This window comes from Hibiscus syriacus, unplaced genomic scaffold, assembly GCF_006381635.1.
Source record: "Hibiscus syriacus cultivar Baekdansim isolate YM2019G1 unplaced genomic scaffold, ASM638163v2 tig00002799_pilon, whole genome shotgun sequence".
NCBI lineage: Eukaryota > Viridiplantae > Streptophyta > Magnoliopsida > Malvales > Malvaceae > Hibiscus > Hibiscus syriacus.
In genome coordinates this window covers 39,450-60,457 of record NW_024061945.1, presented here as the reverse complement: position 1 = coordinate 60,457, position 21,008 = coordinate 39,450, and positions in this window count along the sequence as shown.

The window sequence follows — 21,008 nt, the reverse complement described above, 5'->3', positions numbered from 1 at the left end:
GACGATGGTGATGAATCAAACGGTTATTGTGAGGTTTGTGCAGTAGAGTCCAAACTCAGAGGCAAATAAATAACTAATAAAGGAATTGAGTGATGATGTTTATAAATTTGGCTCAAAGGTGTAAATGCTATGTAACGTTGTCGTTGTGTACTTAAAGTTTGTTACTGTTGGTTGTATTGAACTATGTTTTTATTTATATATATGAGGTACTCTTTTCTTCCAAACTCATTCAGATGTTTGTAAGGGTTCTCATTTTGTAAGTTGTGGATGGTCGGTAAAAGTTGGATTAGTCCCATTTTTTTTTTAATTCAAACGGCATTTAACCATTCAAGAATGTGATGCAAAGAGACTGTTGTTCATTAGGTGTCGCAGTTAGCTCTTGGATCATTGGATCATCCATGCGTTATGATTCTTCTTCATTGTATGTGAATAAAGCCTCGGTTTTTTAGATTTCTCCTAAATATGAATCTAGTTTCAATTGGCGATGTTGTTGATGCCTCTTCGCCGAAGTTTTTCTCCAATGTAATCTCTAGGCAAGTGCTTCAATTTTAGGTTCATAGTTTGTTAATTCTCCTCGAAGCGATCTGGTCATAGATCAAAACAAAAAAATATATTAGTAATTTTTTGCCGAAGTCCCCGATCACACTGTCAATTTGACAATCGTCAAAATTGTCAAATAAAAATAATTCTTATTTATCAAATAAATAAATAAAGGTAGAATAGAGAAGTAGCGTTTATCTACAAGGACTGAGGAAGTTCGATGTCGTTTCGTGAATAAATTAACTACAAAAATAAAAGAGGTGGATTTATTAATAAAAATGACAAGGTAAAAATATAAATGATAAACTAAAAATATGAAAGGTTAAAAAGAAAGTAAGGATAAAATAATTCAATAATGATGATTTAGACTTAGGTTTCATTTAGACTCGATTTCGATTGATCATCAAAATAGATTTTGTCTTCTGGGTTCACGCCGATTACAGTCAATAAGGCTCAACCATTGCAGGTAATTTTTCTCTCCGGTTGATCGATACTTCCCATACTATATTTGAAATTCAATCTTTATTGAACTAACCATGTTTATCGCCGTTAGCACCAAGACAACTTTAAGTGTTGGGAAATCCCGGGTCGATTTATAGTGTCTCACCGAGAATCAAACCCGATCTTGATTCCCCTTAACGGACCGTCACTAAGTTTGTTCACAAGAAGTTGAATTATGACCAACCGATTTGTCATCCTAATAGTAAATAAAAACAATCTTGTAATTAACGCGTCTTTTGAAGTGAAGGAGTCGTGACAATTAAAGGAATGACCGATTGTCAATCCTAGTTTTTAGAAAATCGAAGAATGTATCCAAAGTTGTTAAGTGCTACTCACAACTGGATACAACCCGAGAGTTCTAATAAAAATAAAATAACTAAAAGATAAATATAAATATAAATATTTTAATCACCAATTTTCAAATAAGTCAAAAGCAACTTACCCACTACACCTGCTCCCATCATCCCGTGATTCCTGCAGAAACATGCGCAAAATCACCGAAACATTTATAATATTTTATGATTAAATTATGTAAATGTTTGGCTATAAAAGCCAAACAAAATGTATGATGAAGGGAAGGAGTTTTTTGGTTTCCGGTAGAAATAAAATCAGTGTTGCAAGGTAGTCGGTTCTTCAGTTTTTTTATTTTATTTTGAAATAATAATAATATGTATTTATTTATTTTGTTCAATTTCGAAATAATAAAAAGCATAAATAACATGTATTTTACAATAAAAAATAAAAGGAAGAGGGATCGAGGCTTACTTTAGCCAAAGAGGGCCTCGTCGGAGGTCGCCAGAATCTGGGGAAACCGAGCGGTTTCAGGGTGTTTTCGGGTACTTTAAGGCTTTATTTGGTAGTTTTAGCCCCGAGGAAGGTTTATAATGGGTAGATCTATTGTTTTGGGTGATTTAAGTCGATTTTAGAATTTCGGCCACCGTGTACGGAGGCCGGAGTGGCGGCCAGCCGGTGACCGGGGTTAAGCAAGGTGGCTGGCGGTGGAATGGTTGAGAGAGCTCTCAAGAGCTCTTTCCTTTTTTTGGGTAAAAATGAAACAAAAAGAGTAAATGTTGGTATATATAGGCTAGATTAATGGTAAAATTACATCTTAAATGCCTCTAACTTTCCCGTTTTTTAAATTTTAGTCACTGTAAAGACCGAAATTGATATTTCACTATTTCTCTATGCATGCTTTATTTTTCTGGTAAATTTATTGTTTCAGTGCCTTTAATTTTAGTGTGTTTTTCACACTTTGGTCACTGCACCTTTTATTTTTATTTTTGTATGCATTTTTATTTTATTTTGATTTAGTACTTATTAGTCTTAATTTAGTTACTGAATTTTATTTTCTTGCATTTTGGTCCATGTTTACTTTTTATTGAGTTACTTTCTTTTATTTTCTCGCAATTTGGTCATTATATTTAAATTTTATTACATTTAGATCCTTGTATATTTTAATTTTCTGTATTATTTGTAATTTTTATTATTTTGTTTAATTTTAGTAGTTTTTGCATTATACGCCCGAATACTCGAATCAATTGTTTGATTAAAAATTAATAATTAATATTTTTCTAAAAATCTTAGTTTAATATTTTAAGTAATAATTAATTTTTAACTAGTCCCTTAATTTTAGAAATTATTAATTTAGGTCTTTAGATTTGTAAATCTTTTAGAACTCCGATATTTTAGTCATGTGCTCTTTTAGTCCCTCAAACTTGGATTAGACTTTAAATATTGACATAATTAAATAGGTTAAATAGAGCCTCCATTTTAGCTTAAATTTCAAACTAGTCTTCTAAATTAAGGGATAATTCGAGTCGGCCTTCGCGTAAACGCTCGAGGGACCATCTTGGTTATTCGATTCAATAATTAATTAAAATCAAATAGGATTAATATTAGAGCCTACGTTCTTAGGCTTGAGCCCCTAGGTTCTTTAATTTTCATAATTTGACACCGTATGTTAGAAAAAGCCTTAATTTATTTTTAGTATAATTAGGATTAAATAAAATTTTGATTGATTGTATTTTTTTTAAACTTAAGGCACTGTTCACTTATTAAGGAGTTAATAGTATATCCTCCGCGATTGTGCTCAGGGGGTGACTATTGGTAATTCCCTAAATAAGTCGACATCCTTTTCAAAACTGCATCATGGTTTTCTAAAAACAAGGCAATGTTCGGTTATTAGATACAGTAGTTGATCTCCCGCATTTACGCTCGGGGGTGAATGCTATCGGTCTTAATAAACGAATTCCCTTTTCAACTTTGCATCATTAATGATTTTTAAATTAAATAAAGATCGAGTTCAAAATTTCTAATTTTAAATATAGGGTAATCAACTAGGTACCAATTTTTGGCGTTTGTGGGGGCGCTTGTGCGGGTGTTAATCCTTCCCCACGCGTAACCGACTCTCGAACCTGTTTTTTGGATTTTCACAGACTATAAAACTCGGTATTTTATTAAAATAAAATGTTTTATTAGAATCACCCGTTTTTTATGTTGTTCCAATCTCACCTTAAATGATTGGTGGCAACTCTTCACATTTTTAAATATTTTCAAAGAGAAAACCCCGAGTCGGTATCTGTCTTTTCCCGTCCGGGCGAAAAATGGTGACGAAAGCTTCGCGACTCCATTTGGGACCTTTGTTTTTCTTAAACAAATTGAGAGTCAACTCACGAGTTGATTAACCCATATTTATTATTTGGAAATTACGAGTTTGATCTTATTTAATTTATTGTTCATTATGTTATTTCAAATGAAAAAATAGATTTTCTCTTTGGTTAATGCTTACTTTTCCGTGACTATTTAGGACTGTTGCATATCATAAGCTCTAACCCGCGCTCAACCCGATTTACCTAAGTAGAGAGAAACGTCACCCCTCACGAGGAGCATTGGGCTTCCTTATGTGGGTATGACAAAGTATCTCTGGAAAGCACCCTAAGTTGCCTATCTGGATACCAGATCCGAGATACGCTTTAAGTGGTGTGATCCCCTGAGCTGAACCCGATTCGAAAGTCTATAAAGGGCCATAATCGGAGGCAGCCTTAGCAGGTTGTAAAGATGGCTTGGGAACCCTTTGCTAGAACCCAACCTCATATAAAGAATTTAGTAAGCCTACCCCGTTAAAGTCATGCGGATAAATTAGAAGAACTAGATTGCCTGATATTAGGATTTTTAATTTTTTGATTATTTCTCATTCGATACTTCAAATTTTTACTAATTATTCTTTTATCTTTTTTTGAATTATTCTAATATCACTAACTTATTGCTTTGTTTCCTGATTGCATGTATCATTATCATATCACATCATTTCATAAACGGTATTGATTCCCAGATTACCTAGTTATTATAAAAAAAACTTAAGGCAACAATGTCTTCCGATGGGACTGAGAATGCAATCAGTGTTCAGACCTGGTCTGAATATGGGCAGACACGATTTGGGGATAACCTTGTCACTACCGAAGATTCAGTTTTGCCAGAAAAGGAAATTATCTGAGTCAGACAAGCACACTGGGCTGAGTTATCAAGAATTTGGTCCACCTGGGATGATAATGAAAAGACACTGTTCAGAGGGATATACGACGACATCGTAGAGCTGCTGAGAGTACCAATAGATTCAGTGGTGGTTTGAACCCTTGCCGATTGTTGGAATCCAACTTACAGGTGTTTCACTTTCGGTAAAGTAGATATGACCCCTACCTTAAAGGAGTACATGGCTTTGCCGAACATCCTGAATGGTAGAAGACATTCCATTTACACCAAGGTAATCCAACCTAAAGGGTTCATAACCAAGATGTTCACGTTGACGGGAAAGACCAAGGAGTGGGTTGAAGAGTACATTCGTGATGAGGGGATCTCTTGGGCTCAGCTGAAGAGTTTATTTTATGAGCAAACTCCATCGAAAAAAGAAGAGATCACTTCACAATTACAATATATGGTTTGGTAATTTTCCCTAGGAACAAGGATCACTTCGACATCACCTTAATCGATTTCATCGAAGCTATGCTAGAAAGAATCCCACACCAGCCATTCTTGCAGAAACATTCTTGTCACTGAACCAGTGTAGATGATTGGGGGGAGGTCAGTTTTCCAGATGTGCCTTATTGTTACTGGTTTGGTGGTGGAGCCACTCCTGGATAGTCAAGAAAGGCTGGACTCGGAGACATCGATCAAATTTTTTGCCTCTAGTGGATTTCCTCAACAAATGCCAAATCCCAGAGCATCGCAAGAGGAAAGACTGGGTTGAAGCTCTCCGTAACATGAAAGATACTGAGATAGTATGGAAGGCTTACTGGTTACCCAAAGAGGACATACTTTCTAGGTGCGGTAATGATAGTTTTATAATGCTGCACAGATTATAGGGAGTGATCGGGTATACTCTGCTAATTGTACTCAGACAGTTCGGTACCCAGCAGTTCGTACAAGCTACCCATGGCCTGAAAGAGGCAGAGTTTTCTTTCTCTACTCCGGGTTACTGAGAGCGGATTACAAAGATCTACGCGGCTTGGCAGAAGCCTCAATGCATGAGCTTCAAGATGATAGAGCCTGTATTCACGTTGGCCTATGAGGTTTGGAGGTCACAGAGAATTAACATCAACACACCTAAGCCAAATTTAGAAGACAAGTTGACTATGGAGGAGCGATTGAGGAGGCTTCCGATAGAAGCAGAGTTGTTAAAAGAGGAAATGCGACTGATGAATCTGGAGAGAGAAAAAGAACAGAGAAGCTTCTCGGATGAGAAGACAATATGGGAACTCGAAATGATTAAGAAGGACGGAGTGATAAAACAATTGGCCAAGGAGAAAGAGAATGTCCAGGAGAATTTTGATGCGCTAAACTAAGATTTTCGGGCCTTAGAGAAGAATATGAGAGTCTAGGGTTTACATCATACTGTCAAGACCCTAAAGATAAAATTTGATAGAGTAGAAAGAAATGCAAGAAAAGGCCAAGAAGAAAAGAAACTAGCCCTATAACACGCTCGAAACTGAGAGAGCAAAGAGATGACGCTAACCAGGAATTAGCACAAAGGCGAGCACAGATTGAACAGCTCGAAGCACAGCTGCTTAGTATCGATGAGACTTTTTGGAACCGTTACAACAGTCTTCAAAAAGAAAATGAGATGTTAAAGAAGAAGATAGCGGAGCTAGAATGAGCAGGGTTGATCCACTCATCCGCACAAGAGGAAACCATGCAAGAAAACGAGGCCTTAAAAGCCAAGATTACTGAGTTAGAAGTCATAGTGAATAGGTGTCATCAACGAATCCAAAACCTATAAGAGATCCAACCATTAACTAATCCAGAGCTTGGAATTGCTCTATGGCAAGCTCACGACATCATTCAAAGGCAACATAAAGCAATGGAGAGAGCAGTGGATCAGGCCCGCGATGTAGCTCGCCAAGTCTATGAATTATCTGAAGAAGCAACAGCTTTAAGAGTTTTCATGATTCCAGAATCAGAGGAAGAACACTGCATCATGGGATTGATGATAGAGCTTGAAAGATTAGGGAATAGGGCAAGATTCTACATTTATATTCATGTCGATATAATCTTTTTGCATAAGTGCTTAGATGTTGTGTGTTGTTGAGTACTTTTTATTTAAACTAAGTTATTTTGGAATCAATATCGGGTTGCATTTGCATTTGTATTTTCATATGTTTTTTCTAAATTTTCATATTTTTTTTCTAAATTTTCAAAATCTTAATGATTACATTATAACAATTCATTCATTAAAATTCATCAAATAATAAAATACAATTTCCAATCATTTGTAGTTATCCTAGCATACACCTCACACTCATACGATACTCGTCAATTAACTAAGAAAATGGAAGACAAGATCGCACAAATCGAAAAAACTCAGCTTGACATGCAAGAGAGCTTTAAGAAAGTTTGGGAGGAGATGCATGAACAAATGATAAAATCCCAGAATGATTTGATGGAGAAACTTACGAGCATGTTACGAGGAAGAAATATTGAACGATAAGATACCCCAGCTATCGGTGCTACTATCGAAGAACCTTTGTACCCCCCGAGTTTTGTACCACAAGTGGATCGTGGAAAAGCTTTAACTATTGGTGTTACAGCTCTAACTATTGGTATTACCTCTGAAGAACCCCTATACCCCCAGGCTTTACACCACCTCATGTTAAAGCACAATAAAGAGCAACTTCACAATCAGAAAGAATACAAGTGAACTTACCTGGCTCTTCTATAAACCCTCAACCAATTGAAGACGTCCCCAATTTGGATGAGGAAGACAAAAAAGAACATGATAAAGTGCTTAGGAAAGAATGGGAACAAATGAAGCATGAATTACAAGCTATGAAAGAAGATGCTAGCCTATATGGAATCGACGCCAAAGAGCTAAGTTTGGTGGTCCCTGATTTAGTGCTACCACTGAAGTTCAAAGTTCCAGACTTCGAGAAATTTGATGGAACCAGTTGTCTGTCTTCACATATTACCATGTTTTATAGAAAAATGACAGGCTATGTGAGAGACGATCAGCTATTAATTCATTGTTTCCAAGAGAGCCTGGCAGGCTCAGCAATATGTTAGTACAATCAACTAAGTCGGGCTTAGATTAAATCATGGAAGGATTTGGCTAAGGCTTTTCTAGAGCAATATAAACATGTAAAAGATGTGAGGCCAAACCGAATTATGTTACAGAGTATGGAAAAAAGATCCAACGAGAGCTTCAGGCAGTATGCCCAAAGGTGGAGAGATATAGCTGTGCGAGTTCATCCACCGTTAGAAGAAGAAGAAACTAATATGTTTTTTGTAAATACTCTAAGGGCCCCATTCTTTGGACATCTCTTTGGAAATTCGTCCAAGAATTTTGTTGATATAGTCAACGCAAGATAAATGATTGAGATGGCGATCAAAAGCGGGAAGCTAGACGGGGGAGAATCTAGCCGAAAGCCTCCAATAAGAAAAAGGATAATGAGGTCAGTAATGTGAAGAAATATGATTCTAATAATATTACAGTATCCCGACCTCAAGCCACCACGTCGTCTGCACTAAATCCTGTTAAGCAAGGGTCGAAAGAACCAAGACAAGAAAGGGAAAGGGTTCAATTTGACCCCATCCCTATGACCTATAAAGAACTATTCCAGATCCTGTACGACAAACATGTGGTGTCACCTTACAACACTTCTCCAATGCAGCCTCCTTACCCAAAATGGTTTGACATCAATGCTCAATGTGAGTATCATGCGGGGGCATCGGGCATTCAATTAAAAATTGTCTGGCCTTTAAAAAGTTGGTGCAGAGATTAAGACAAAGAAATGTTCAACTTCGGTGACAGTGAGCAGCCCAATGTGGCTCAGAACCCACTATCGAACTATGAAGGGATAGGGGTTAATGTTGTTATTGAAGAAAGAGGGAACGGAGTTATAACCAGAGTCAATGAATTGAAGTCGCCCATACATTGGGTATGGGGGAAAATGGTCAAAGTAGGCTGGTTGACCTTTAATGCTAACCGGAATAAACATGCTTTCCCCTACCACTGTTGCGACGATCATGTCATTCAAAATGTGATGAGTTTAAGGCCTTGGCTCAAAGGCTGATGGATAGTAAAGACATGGAATTCTACCATGAAGCTACGAAAGAGAAAGAGGTAGAGATTTGTGCTTCCGAAGGCACATCCATGGGACTTTACAATACTAATTGCCCTTTAGTCATCACACCGAAAGCCCACTATGGAAAGGTTAATCCCTAAAGTGGTGATCACGCCTCCATCATCCTTTCCTTATAAGGACAACAAGCATGTCCCTTGGAGGTATAGATGCAAACTAGAGAATGATGAGAGTTCAGAGGCTGCTAAGAAAGAGGTAGATGAGGTAGGCCACTTCACCATAAGTGGGGGATGTTATTCTCCCAACCAGACCAATGAACCTGAGAAAAGACCAACAGTTAAAAAAGGGAAAAGGGTTGAGATATTGCTAAAGATGATGAGCCAACAATTAAGGAGCTGGTAACCGAGAACAAGGTTGTGGAGTTTTTAAATTTTTTTAGGCATAACGAGTACATCATCGTCGAACAACTACACAAGTTGCCAGCTCGTATCTCGATTCTGGCTCTACTATTAAGCATTGAGGCACATCAAAATGCCTTACTGAAAGTCTTGAATCAGACTTTTGTACCGAAAGATGTGCTAGTGGAAAAGATAAATCGATTTCTTACAAATATTCAGAGGATAACTTCATCTCTTTCTCTGATGATAAGATCCTGTCCGAATGATGGGCAATCCCAAAGCCATGCAAATTACCATCAGGTGGAAGGAAATGCGTTATCATGAGTACTAATCGACGACTCTTCCCTGAATGTGATGTCATTAGTGACCTTGAAGAAACTGCCGGTTGATATACACACATGAGAAATTGCCAAAGCATTGTTCGAGCTTTCGATGGAACAAAGAATGAGGTACTGGGGAAGATTGATATTCTTTAACCATAGGCCCATCAACCTACGAGGTTGAATTCCTTGTAATGGATATAATGCCCTCCTATAACTGCTTGTTAGGAAGGCCTTGGATCCACCAGGCAGAGCGTGCCATCCACTATGCATCAGAAACACAAATTTGTAATTGAGGGGAGATTGGTATGCCTTAAGGTCGAGGAAGATATCATTGCTTCCATATCTACTACCGCTCCATATGTTGAAGTAGATGAAGATGCGGTGGAGTGCTCTTTTAGAGCCCTGGAATTTATTAATGCCACCTTTGTTGCCAAAAGAAAGAAAATTCCAAAGCCTAGGCTATCCAACTATACCAAAATGGAACTGAAAATGACCCTGGGAAAAGGAGCCAAGGTTGGAAGAGGGCTAGGGAGTCGTTTATAGGGGAATATTAGTCCAATTTTTCTCAGTTTTAAGCAAGATCGTTTTGGTATGGGATATCACCCAACCTTAAAGGAAAAATTGAAAAATGTTCAAAAGAGCCATGAAAAGAGGAAAGCCAAGTTAACCGGGGAGGATATTAAGTGGGAGCCCATGATTTTCCCACCTTTGCATGACACCTTCATATCAGGGGGTCACATGTTTCAGGGGGTCGATCATCTAAAGAGCCTGTTATTGAAAATGCCCTGAGGGATTTGGATATAAATGTGATATTGGACGAAGAATCAAAGACGGAATGACTATGGGCGGCTTTGTGCTAAACAATTGGACTGTAGAAGAATTACTTGTAGTTTACAAAATTATTTCAGAGTAATACACAAAAACTTTCCCTATTGTCTAAACTCCGGGACAATATGTGATATTCTGTAACAGGTTAATCTATATGTTTTTTATTTTAATAAATGATACATTCATGTTAATTCACGAAATGCAACATCATCCCTTGCATTTTTTTCTTTATTTATTCATTATATATTATTATTTCATTCTATTTTGATATGGGATAGATTCTCCTGTATTTGTATATATATATCTCGTTTGTTATTCTTTCAGGACCTCCAGTATCAATAATATGAATGCTAATGACTCTGACCCGAAGATAGATTTCGAGCTGCCCATATGTCAAGGGAAGTGGGAGGTTATGATAATGATGAGGGAAGTGACTTACCTTATGAACTACTAAAAATGGTAGAGAGAAAGGATAAACAAATTATGCCTCATGCCCATTAAGATCTTGAATATGGGATCAGAGGAAGATAAAAAAGAGATAAAAATTAGCACCATCATATCTACTGAAGGACGACAAAGTCTGATTGAGCTGCTTCGAGAGTACAAGATGTGTTTGCTTGGTCGTATAAGGACATGCCAGGTTTAGATATTGAGTTAGTGGTACATAAGTTGCCAATAAAACCCGAATGTAAACTGGTACAACAAAAGCTCAGAAGGATGCGACCTGAAATGCTGCTTAAAATTAAAGAAGAAGTAAATAAGCAATTCGATGTTGGATTCCTGAAAGTAGCCAAATATCCGGAATGGGTAGAAAACGTTGTTCCAGAACCAAATAAAGATGAGAAAGTCCGCATGTGCATCGACTACAGAGATCTTAATCGGGCCAGTCCGAAAGATAATTTCCCTCTGCCACACATAGACACCCCGATTGACAATACGGCTGGAAACATTCTATTTTCATTTATGGATGGGTTTTCATGTTACAATCAAATAAAGATGCATCCAGATGATATGGAAAAGACTACGTTTGTCACCATGTGGGGCACGTTCTATTATAAGGTGATGCCGTTTGGGCTAAAGAATGCATGGGCAACTTATCAAAGGGCCATGGTAACACTATTCCATGACATGATGCAAAAGGAAATAGAGGTCTATGTCGATGATATGATTGTTAAAGCTAAAACGGAGGAAGAACACATCGAGAATCTGAAGAAACTCTTCCAAAGATTAAGGAAATGCAGTTAAAACTCAATCCAAGCAAATGTACCTTCGAGGTAACATCGGGAAAACTCTTGGGGTTTATAATAAGAAAAAAGGGATTGAAATAGATCCCGACAAGGTCAAATCTCTTTAGGATTTACCACCCCCACAAACAAAAAGAAGTTAGAGGATTCCTGGGAAGATTAAACTATATTGCCCGATTTATTTCGCATTTAACTGAGAAGTGCATCCCATTTTTTGCCTTCTCTGTAAAAATAACCCAAGGGTGTGGAACGATGATTGGAAATGAGCTTTGAAGCAATAAAAGGATATTTGTCGAATGCTCCAGTCTTAATGCCACTAATATCAGGCAAACCATTAATCCTCTACTTGTCAATCTTTGAGAATTCAATGGGGTGCGTATTAGGGCAACATGAATAAACTGAGAAAAGAGAAAGAGCAATCTACTACCTCAACAAAAAGTTCACTGATTGTGAGACGAGGTACTCACCAATAGAAAAGTTGTGTTGCGCTTTAGTTTGGACTACCCGAAGGCTCAGGCAGTATATGATGTATCACAATACTTGGCTGATATCTAAACTTGATACTCTGAAATATCTAATGGGTGTACCTTCTTTATCTGGAAGATTAGCTCGTTGGTAAATCTTATTGTCTGAATTTGACATCCAATATGTAAGCCAAAAAGCAGTTAAATGAAGTGATGTGGCCGAGTTCATTGCAAGTAGGGCTTCTAAAGAGTATGAACCACTGAACTTCGAGATTTAATGGTTGTTTCAATAGTGGAGGCAGTTTCCTCTACTAATGAACAGTGGAAGATGAATTTCGATGGTGCCTCGAATGCCTTGGGGCACGGGTCATCTCACCTGGTGGAAAACACTATCCTTCCACTAGCCGATTGAATTTTTATTGCACGAATAACATGAGAGTATGAAGCATGTATTATGGGTCTTAGAGCTGCTATTGAGCGTGAAGTAAGAATACTCAAAGTATACGAGGATTCAGCCCTGGTAATTTATCAACTCATAGGTGAATGGGAAACAAATGATACGAAGTTGGTGGAATACCATAAGTTGGTCCTAGAGCTCATTAAAGAATTTGAGAGGGTGACATTCCATTATCTCCCCAGAGAAGAGAATCAAATGGTGGATGCTCTGGACACTTTGGCAGCAGCTTTCAAAGTCAATGATTATTCAGGCATAATGCCTATTACGATGCAAGCTTATGGTTATCCAGCCCATTGCTATAGCATAGAAGAGTAAAATGATGGAAATCCCTGGTATTACGACATCTTGCAATACATTAAATATCAAAGCTACCCTGAGCATGCCATTGAGAATGACAAAAGAACTATTCGAAGAATGGTGGCAGGATATGTGCTTGATGGTGATATCTTGTACAAGAAGAGTCATGATCATGTATTGTTGCGATGTGTGGATGCCAAAGAAGCTAGAACAATCATTCAAGAAGTGCATGAAGGAGTATGTGGTACCCATGCTAATGGACATGCAATGGCTAAACAAATAATGAGATTTGGATATTATTGGTCAACCCTGGAAACTGATTGTATCAACTTCTCCATAAAATGTCACAAATGCCAGATTTATGGAGATAAGCTTCACACCCCTCCTCATCCATTACATGTAATGACTGCCCATGGCCATTCTCTATGTGGGACATGGATGTCATTGGGTAAAATTTCACCAATGGTTCTAATAGCCATCGTTTCATATTCGTGGCAATAGACTACTTCACTAAGTGGGTAGAAGTGGCCTCCTATGTAAATGTCACTCAGTCAACAGTTTGCAAGTTCTTGAAGAGAGAAATTATTGTCGGTATGGGCTACCAGAAAGGATCGTTACCAACAATGCCTTGAATTTAAATAATAAGATGATGAGTCAGTATGTAAATAGTTCTAGATTAAACATCATAATTCCACCACCTATCGCCCAAAGATGAAAAGAGCGGTAGAGGCAGCCAATAAGAACATCAAGAGGCTCATACAGAAAATGACTGAGACTTATAGAGACTGGCATGAGAAGCTACCATTCGCTCTGTTTGCCTATCGAAATTCAGTGAGGACGTCCACTGGGGCAACTCCGTTTTCTTTAGTTTATGGGATGGAGGCTGTGTTACCCATCGAGGTTGAGATTATGTCACTACGAGTGATGTCAGAGGTTAAGCTAGATGAGCATAATGGGTGCAAACTAGTATGATCAGTTGAATCTGATTGAGGAAAAAAGATTAAAAGTTATCTGCCATGGGCAAATGTACCAGAAACGTATGATAAGGGCACATAACGTATGAAAGGAATTTCGAGGTAAATGGATGCCAAATTGGGAAGGACCTTATGTGGTAAAGAATTCCTTTTCTGGAGGAGCTTTGATCCTCACCGAGATGAATGGACCAGAGTTACCTAACCCTGTGAATGCTGATGCAGTCAAGAAATATTTCGCCTGAAAAAAAGAAAAAGAAAATGAAAAGACTAAAAATGAAAAAAATGAAAGAAGAATAGAAAAAATAAAAGAAAAAATAAAAAGGGTTCAAGATAAAACCCGTAAAGGGTATCTTGAAACAGAGAAGGTCTCAGGTTAAAACCCCGTAAAGGGCGGCTTGAGAATTGTGTGAATTCAGAATTTGTGCATGGTAGAGGTTCTAAATTAGTTTTGAAATCTTGGAATGATAGTCATGGGTTAGGGTTGAAAATCAAAGCTTGGATAACCAGAAAGTAAATGAGATTCAAACACTGGCTTATGGTGTCCGACATTTGGGAATTTGGCAGTACAAGGGGAACTCCACACTCTTACGCATTACCACAATCCTCAAGATCCTCTTGACAGAAGCTAGACTCGGGTCCTCTTACGGCGTGCCAGTTCAAAAGCAATCATACTATCTGATGACGCCTATTGTATTTTATTTTGATTATTCTAGTTAAAAGTTTGCCATGTATTCACCCAAAAAAACTCTTTATTTATAAATAATAAGATGTTTTTAACCGCGTTGCAAGCATCTTGATTAAAAATAAAAACATGAAGATTAGCTCGGGAAACATGAGATCATTGTGCATTATTGTACAAAAAATTTTGGAAAATGCAGATATTCCGAAGCCGAAAATTGTTTTAGCATAAGGCTTACTCAATGTCAGGACACAAGAAGTTAAAGACTTGGGATACACGCGAATGCTCAACAATGTGGGATAACCCAAGAGGTTTTGTCACTGATTAAATAGCGGGTTATGAGAAGCACATGTGTTCAAAGAGTAAAGAAAATCAGAGTCAGGCTCAACCAAATAGTGTTCAACTAGGGTTATTGATCGAGATGAAATGTTGTTATTTTTTGTGCCCAAATCAGACTAAGTACAAGGTGTTAACAAAAGAAAATCCCAATTTGAAAAGAAAATACCCTCAAAATAATTGCATCATTGCACACATTTTAGGTATAAATAGGATCATGACATAAAATACATAATAATGAGTGCTTGCAGGTTCTCTTAAAAGAAAGTACAGAGATGTAAAGACCCAACATAGAAATAACCATTCGGATTTCCATGTTTGGTCGTGCAAGACAAACTTCCGCAAGAGAAATCTCTTCCAAAAATTATCATCCTGAGACTTTTAGGTATGATTTTTCGAATCCTCAAACACATACAAACAAAGGTTAATGTTTAATTTTAAGGTTCGATCCCGATTCAATGGATCAACCCCCACATATCTGATATTCCCTTTCAAAGAAGCGGAATAAGTCTACCTCGATTTAATGGATCAATTTTTCCAGATTTGATATTCCCTTTCAAAGAAGTGGAACAAATCCCTCTCTTCCAAGATTTGATATTCCCTGAGTGACAGCGGAACAAGTCTACCTCGATTCAATGAATCAATTTTCACAGATCTGATATTCCCTTTCAAAGAAGCAGAACAAATCTCTCTCTTCCAAGATTTGATATTCCCTGAGTGACAGTGGAACAAGTATACTCCGATTCAATATATCAACTTTCCCATATATGATATTCCCTTAGAAGAAGCGAAACATATCTCTCTCTGTCAAGATTTGATATTCCATAAGTAACAATGGAACAAGTCTACCTTGATTCAATGTTTCATGGGTGACGGTGGAATGAATCGACATTCCCAGCGAAGAGTTTGCAGCGTGATAAGAAGGGACCAAATAGATGAAAATTATGTTTTACGTCTTTCCTCTATTCTTGTTTCATATCAACAAGCAAAGAGGGGCAGCTGTAATCACCAATTTTCAAAATAAGTCAAAAGCAGCTTACCCACTACACTGCTCCCATCATCCTGTGATTCCTGCAGAAACATGCAAAATCACTGAAACATTTGTAATATTTTATGATTAAATTATGTAAACAAAATGTATGATGAAGGAAAGGAGTTTTTTGGTTTTCAGTAGAAATAAAATCAGTGTTGCAAGGTAGTCGGTTCTTTAGTTGTTTTTTTATTTTCTTTCGAAATAACAATAATATGTATTTATTTATTTATTTTGTTCAATTTCGAAATAATAAAAAAGCATAAATAACATGTATTTTACAATAAAAAAATAAAAGAAGAGGGTATCGAGGCTTACGTGAGCCAAATGGGGCCTCGTCGGAGGTCGCCGAAATCTGAAGAAATCGAGCGGTTGAGCAAGGTGGTCGGCGGTGGAATGGTTGAGAGAGCTCTCAAGAGCCCTTTTTTTTGTGTTTTGGGTAAAAATGAAAAAAAAAGAAAGTAAAAATTGGTATATATAGGCTAGATTAATGGTAAAATTACATCTTAAATGCCTCTAACTTTCCCATTTTTATACATTTTAGTCATTGTAAAGACCAAAATTGATATTTCACCATTTCTCTATACCTACTTTATTTTTCTGGTAAATTTACTATTTCAGTACCTTTAATTTAGCGTGTTTTTTACACTTTGGTCACTGCACCTTTTATTTTTATTTATTTTTATTTTCGTACGCATTTTTATTTTATTTTGATTTAGTCCTTATTAGTCTTAATTTAGCTACTAAATTTTATTTTCTTACATTTTGGTCCCTGTTTACTTTTATTGGTTACTTTCTTTTATTTTCTCACAATTTGGTCATTATATTTAAATTTTATTATAGTTAGATCCTTGTATATTTTAATTTTCTTTATTATTTGTAATTTTTATTATTTTGTTTAATTTTAGTAGTTATTTAATTTATTTTTAATTTTATTTTAATTAAGATTAATATTCAAATCAAAATTAGAAATTAGGACGACACTATAGTATAATTAAGGGCAATTCGAGTCAAGTTTTCGCATTATACGTCCGAATACTCGAATCAATTGTTCGATTAAAAATTAATTAATATTTTTCTAAAAATCTTAGTTTAATATTTTAAGTAATAATTAATTTTTAATTAGTCCCTTAATTTTAGAAATTATTAATTTAGGTCTTTAGCTTTTTAAATCTTTTAGAACTCCATATTTTAGTCATGTGCTCTTTTAGTCCCTCAAACTTTGATTAGATTTTAAATATTGACATAATTAAATAGGTTAAATAGAGCCTCCATTTTAGCTTAAATTTCAAATTAGTATTTTAATTTAAGGGATAATTCGAGTCGGCCCTCGTGTAAACACTCGAGGACCATCTTGGTTATTCGATTCAATAATTAATTAAAATCAAATAGGATTAATATTAGAGCCTACGTTCTTAGGCTTGAGCCTTTAGGTTCTTTGGCTTGAGCCTTTAGGTTCTTTAATTTTCATAATTAGACACTGTAGGTTAGAAAAAGCCTTAATTTATTTTTAGTATAATTAGGATTAAATAAAATTTTGATTGATTGCATTGTTTTTAAAACTTAAGGCACTGTTCACTTATTAAGGAGTTAAAGTATATCCTCCGCGATTGTGCTCAGGGGTGACTGCTGGTAATTCCCTAAATAAATTGACATCCTTTTCAAAACCACATCATGGTTTTCTAAAAATAAGGCAATGTTTGGTTATTATATACAATAGTTGATCTCCCGCATTTACGGTCGGGGTGAATGTTATCAGTCTCAATAAACGACTACCCTTTTCAACTTTGCATCCTTAATGGTTTTTAAATTAAATAAAGTTCGAACTCCAAATTTTCAATTTTAAATATAGGGTAATCAACTAGGTACCAATTTTTGGGCGCTTGTGGGGGTGCTAATCCTTCCCCACGCGTAACCGACTCCCGAACCTGATTTCTAGATTTTCGCAGACTCTAAAAATCGATATTTTATTAAAATAAAATGTTTTATTAAAATCACCCGGTTTTTTATGGTGTTCCAATCTCACCTTAAATGATTGGTGGTGACTTCTCACATTTTTAAATATTTTCAAAGAGAAAACCCCGAGTCAATATCGGTCTTTCCCCACCCGGACAAAAAACGGTGACGACAAATATAAATATAAAAATATCCAAAATAAAACCTAAATTGAAATCTAGAAGTTTATCACAATGATAAAGTAAAAATATTGAAATTTAACTCTATTTTAGCTTCTGATAACCTTAAATTTCTCCAAGCTTTTGTTTTCAAAATAAATTCAAAATTAAATCTCTAAGATAATTCGGTTTATCTTCTAGAAATGTTGATTGGACCGTCTCTATAATGAATTTGACTCTTCACTGCTGGTTTTAGCCAATTAATCCAAATAAAACTCCTTTGCGAAAATAAGCCTAAACAAAGGTAAATTAATAGTATTCAACAAAAAAATAAAGAGTAAATGACAACAAATACATGCATTATCAAACACTTATCAACGAGACACTAATTTTTTAAGTAAGATTAGAGGTTTGAATCATGACGATTGTGAATAGAGTAAATTGAATTGAGAGATCGTCTCCATAATGAACGTATTTAAAATTAGAACTAGATTAATTAATAGATTGAATACGAGTAGTTAATTAAAAAAAAGTGTTCGAAAATCTGAGTAATTTGCTTAATCTTTACCTAAAACCAATTAGGATAACCGAATTAGTTTAGTGCCCAACAAAAAGATCATTATGCTTTTTAGAAATTACATGAATCATATTTACTTTGTTTCTTATAGTCTTATACCCAACTGGATCATTGTTTATTCTTTTTTATTTTCTTACCTTTTTCTTTTGAGTAAATTGCATAAATTACCACCCAACTAAGTTTATGTCAATATGACCATTAAATTGTATAACTCATAACCCGTATAATTATACATATACAAATTATTGATGTCACCTGAATTTCTAAAAACATTTTCCATTTCAAAAGTGATTTAAAATTTATTTTCTTAAACTTATAAAAGATATTATTTAATATATATATTAATATGGATTTATGCTATCCATATTGAAACAGAGTAAAACCGCTTAGTTTAACCAATACAAACCAGTTGCAAAATAATTTAACAGAGCAACTAGGACATTAATAATTACATGCCACTAACAATGTCAAAATTACACCATAGAATGTCTTACTGATATTGTAGTTTATTCATGGATGTTTGGAGTGCCCTGCACTCTTTACTCTATTCTTGGCTTTTTACCTACGTGTGAAAATAATCACACGCTAAGTATATACTTAGTGAGGCAATTAAAAACAATAAACAGTGCAATACAACTCATCCATGAAATTTAATGTCATAAACAAATGCCATAAAATCATGTTACATGCATATCCAATATTTTACCATGATCAAAATAATATAAAATTTCTTATTTTACCAATATACTTACATTTATCCCATAAGCTCATATGCTTATTTTACCAATATATTTACCATTTATCACATAAACTTGTAAGCTTATTTTACCAATATACTTACCATTTAACCCATAAGCTCGTAAGCTTATTTTACCAATATACCATAAACATAGACAATAGCCCAGTATAAAATCCTGAGGACCCTGGGTACGCGAGTCAAATATATGTACCATAATGTAATCCCGAGTATGACACATAAGGTCGTGTCCACCATCTGTACTAGGTATCCTTAATTACAGTCCCGAATATGACACATAAGGTCGTGTCCACCATATACACTAAGTATCCTTTTGTGTAATCAATATGCAACCTGCTACTGGACTCTATGGCATGCCAACTATACCCTTTCCCTCAATGACTTACTTGGGCATATAATCTATTTCATTCATCCATGGTATCATATAACTATATATTTAATATTAGGGAAATTCATACCCAAAATAACATCTATGGTATCATATAACCATATATTTAACATTGGGCAATTCATACCCGAAATAACATTTATGGTAAAATATCACATTATCTATGATCAATGCATTATAATTTCATAATGTGGCATATCAATGTCATATCAAAGTTATAAAATGACATAATATCATGCTGATATAAACAAGGTTGACTTATCACAAGTCTTCCAGATGATGTATAAAACATCCCGATGATGTATAAAACATCTATGTACATGATGTATAAAACATCTATGTACAATGTCATGCATGTATTACACTCACCTTGACACTTTATATATTCCAAAATATGTGCCTCACTATGTTCCACAATAAACCATTTTATACTTGACTTGCTTCAATCACAAATCAATCACGATCTATATAAATCACAAATTCATAACGTTATATATGTTAGTATTATACTAACATAAACACATCCCAATACAACTCCATAATATACTTGAAACTCATTTTCTACCAAATATTTAACACTTAATAATTCTTTTAACATTTACACAAACTTTTCCAATTTACACAAAATGATCCTTAACCATTTTATCACTTAGATTCTTAATTCCACAAATTCTAGCATTGAAATTATTACCATTCAAATGCTTTAACAAATGCATAATTACATTTAAGTACCCCAACTATGAGAATGTTGTACTTAAATAAATCACCAATCTTTTTAAACTTCCAAAATAGTCATATTTCACATCTAAACACTCATTTCAATTCCAAAACAACATTTTCCAATGTAGTACATCAATTATTAAACAATTATAAAACTGTTCATAACTTTTCCAAAATTATTGAATTGGTCCCCCAACTTTTCAAAAATTACAAAAAGTCCCCAAATTTTTCTATAGCTTGCAAAATATTTCCTACATCATTTCCAAACCTTATACAATTTTCCATAATTTTTATCACTTAAATACATCATAACCGAATTTTTTATCCTTTAAAACTATGTTTTCATGATTTTGCTCGGTTTTGATTCGATTCAAGCATGAAATCAACTTTCAATCAACCTTTTAACATCTCTATAATCAAATCCATAATCAACTCTCATCAAAACACAAATTTCTCCAACTTATAATTTGGCCGAATTTTACATAATAATTTCTCGAAAGATCAACAAGTTTTAACTATCAATCAAGCTTGAAAATGAATCTACAACCTCTAAATCATCAAGATTTATCATCAATTTCATGAATCCTATCATGAACATAAACCCTTAAATTTGGGATATTTGAAATCCTGCAAGATTAAAATAAATATTGGTACCATATGATAGTGTTTTCGCATAGATCACTTACCTATTTCACGGCATAACTAGAATTCCAAAAGAATTGGCTCAAAAATTGAAAATAAAATATTTTGTTACCTTGGAAGCTATCTCAGGTCCTTTTCTGGAGAAGATGAACATCTTGGCATGATATT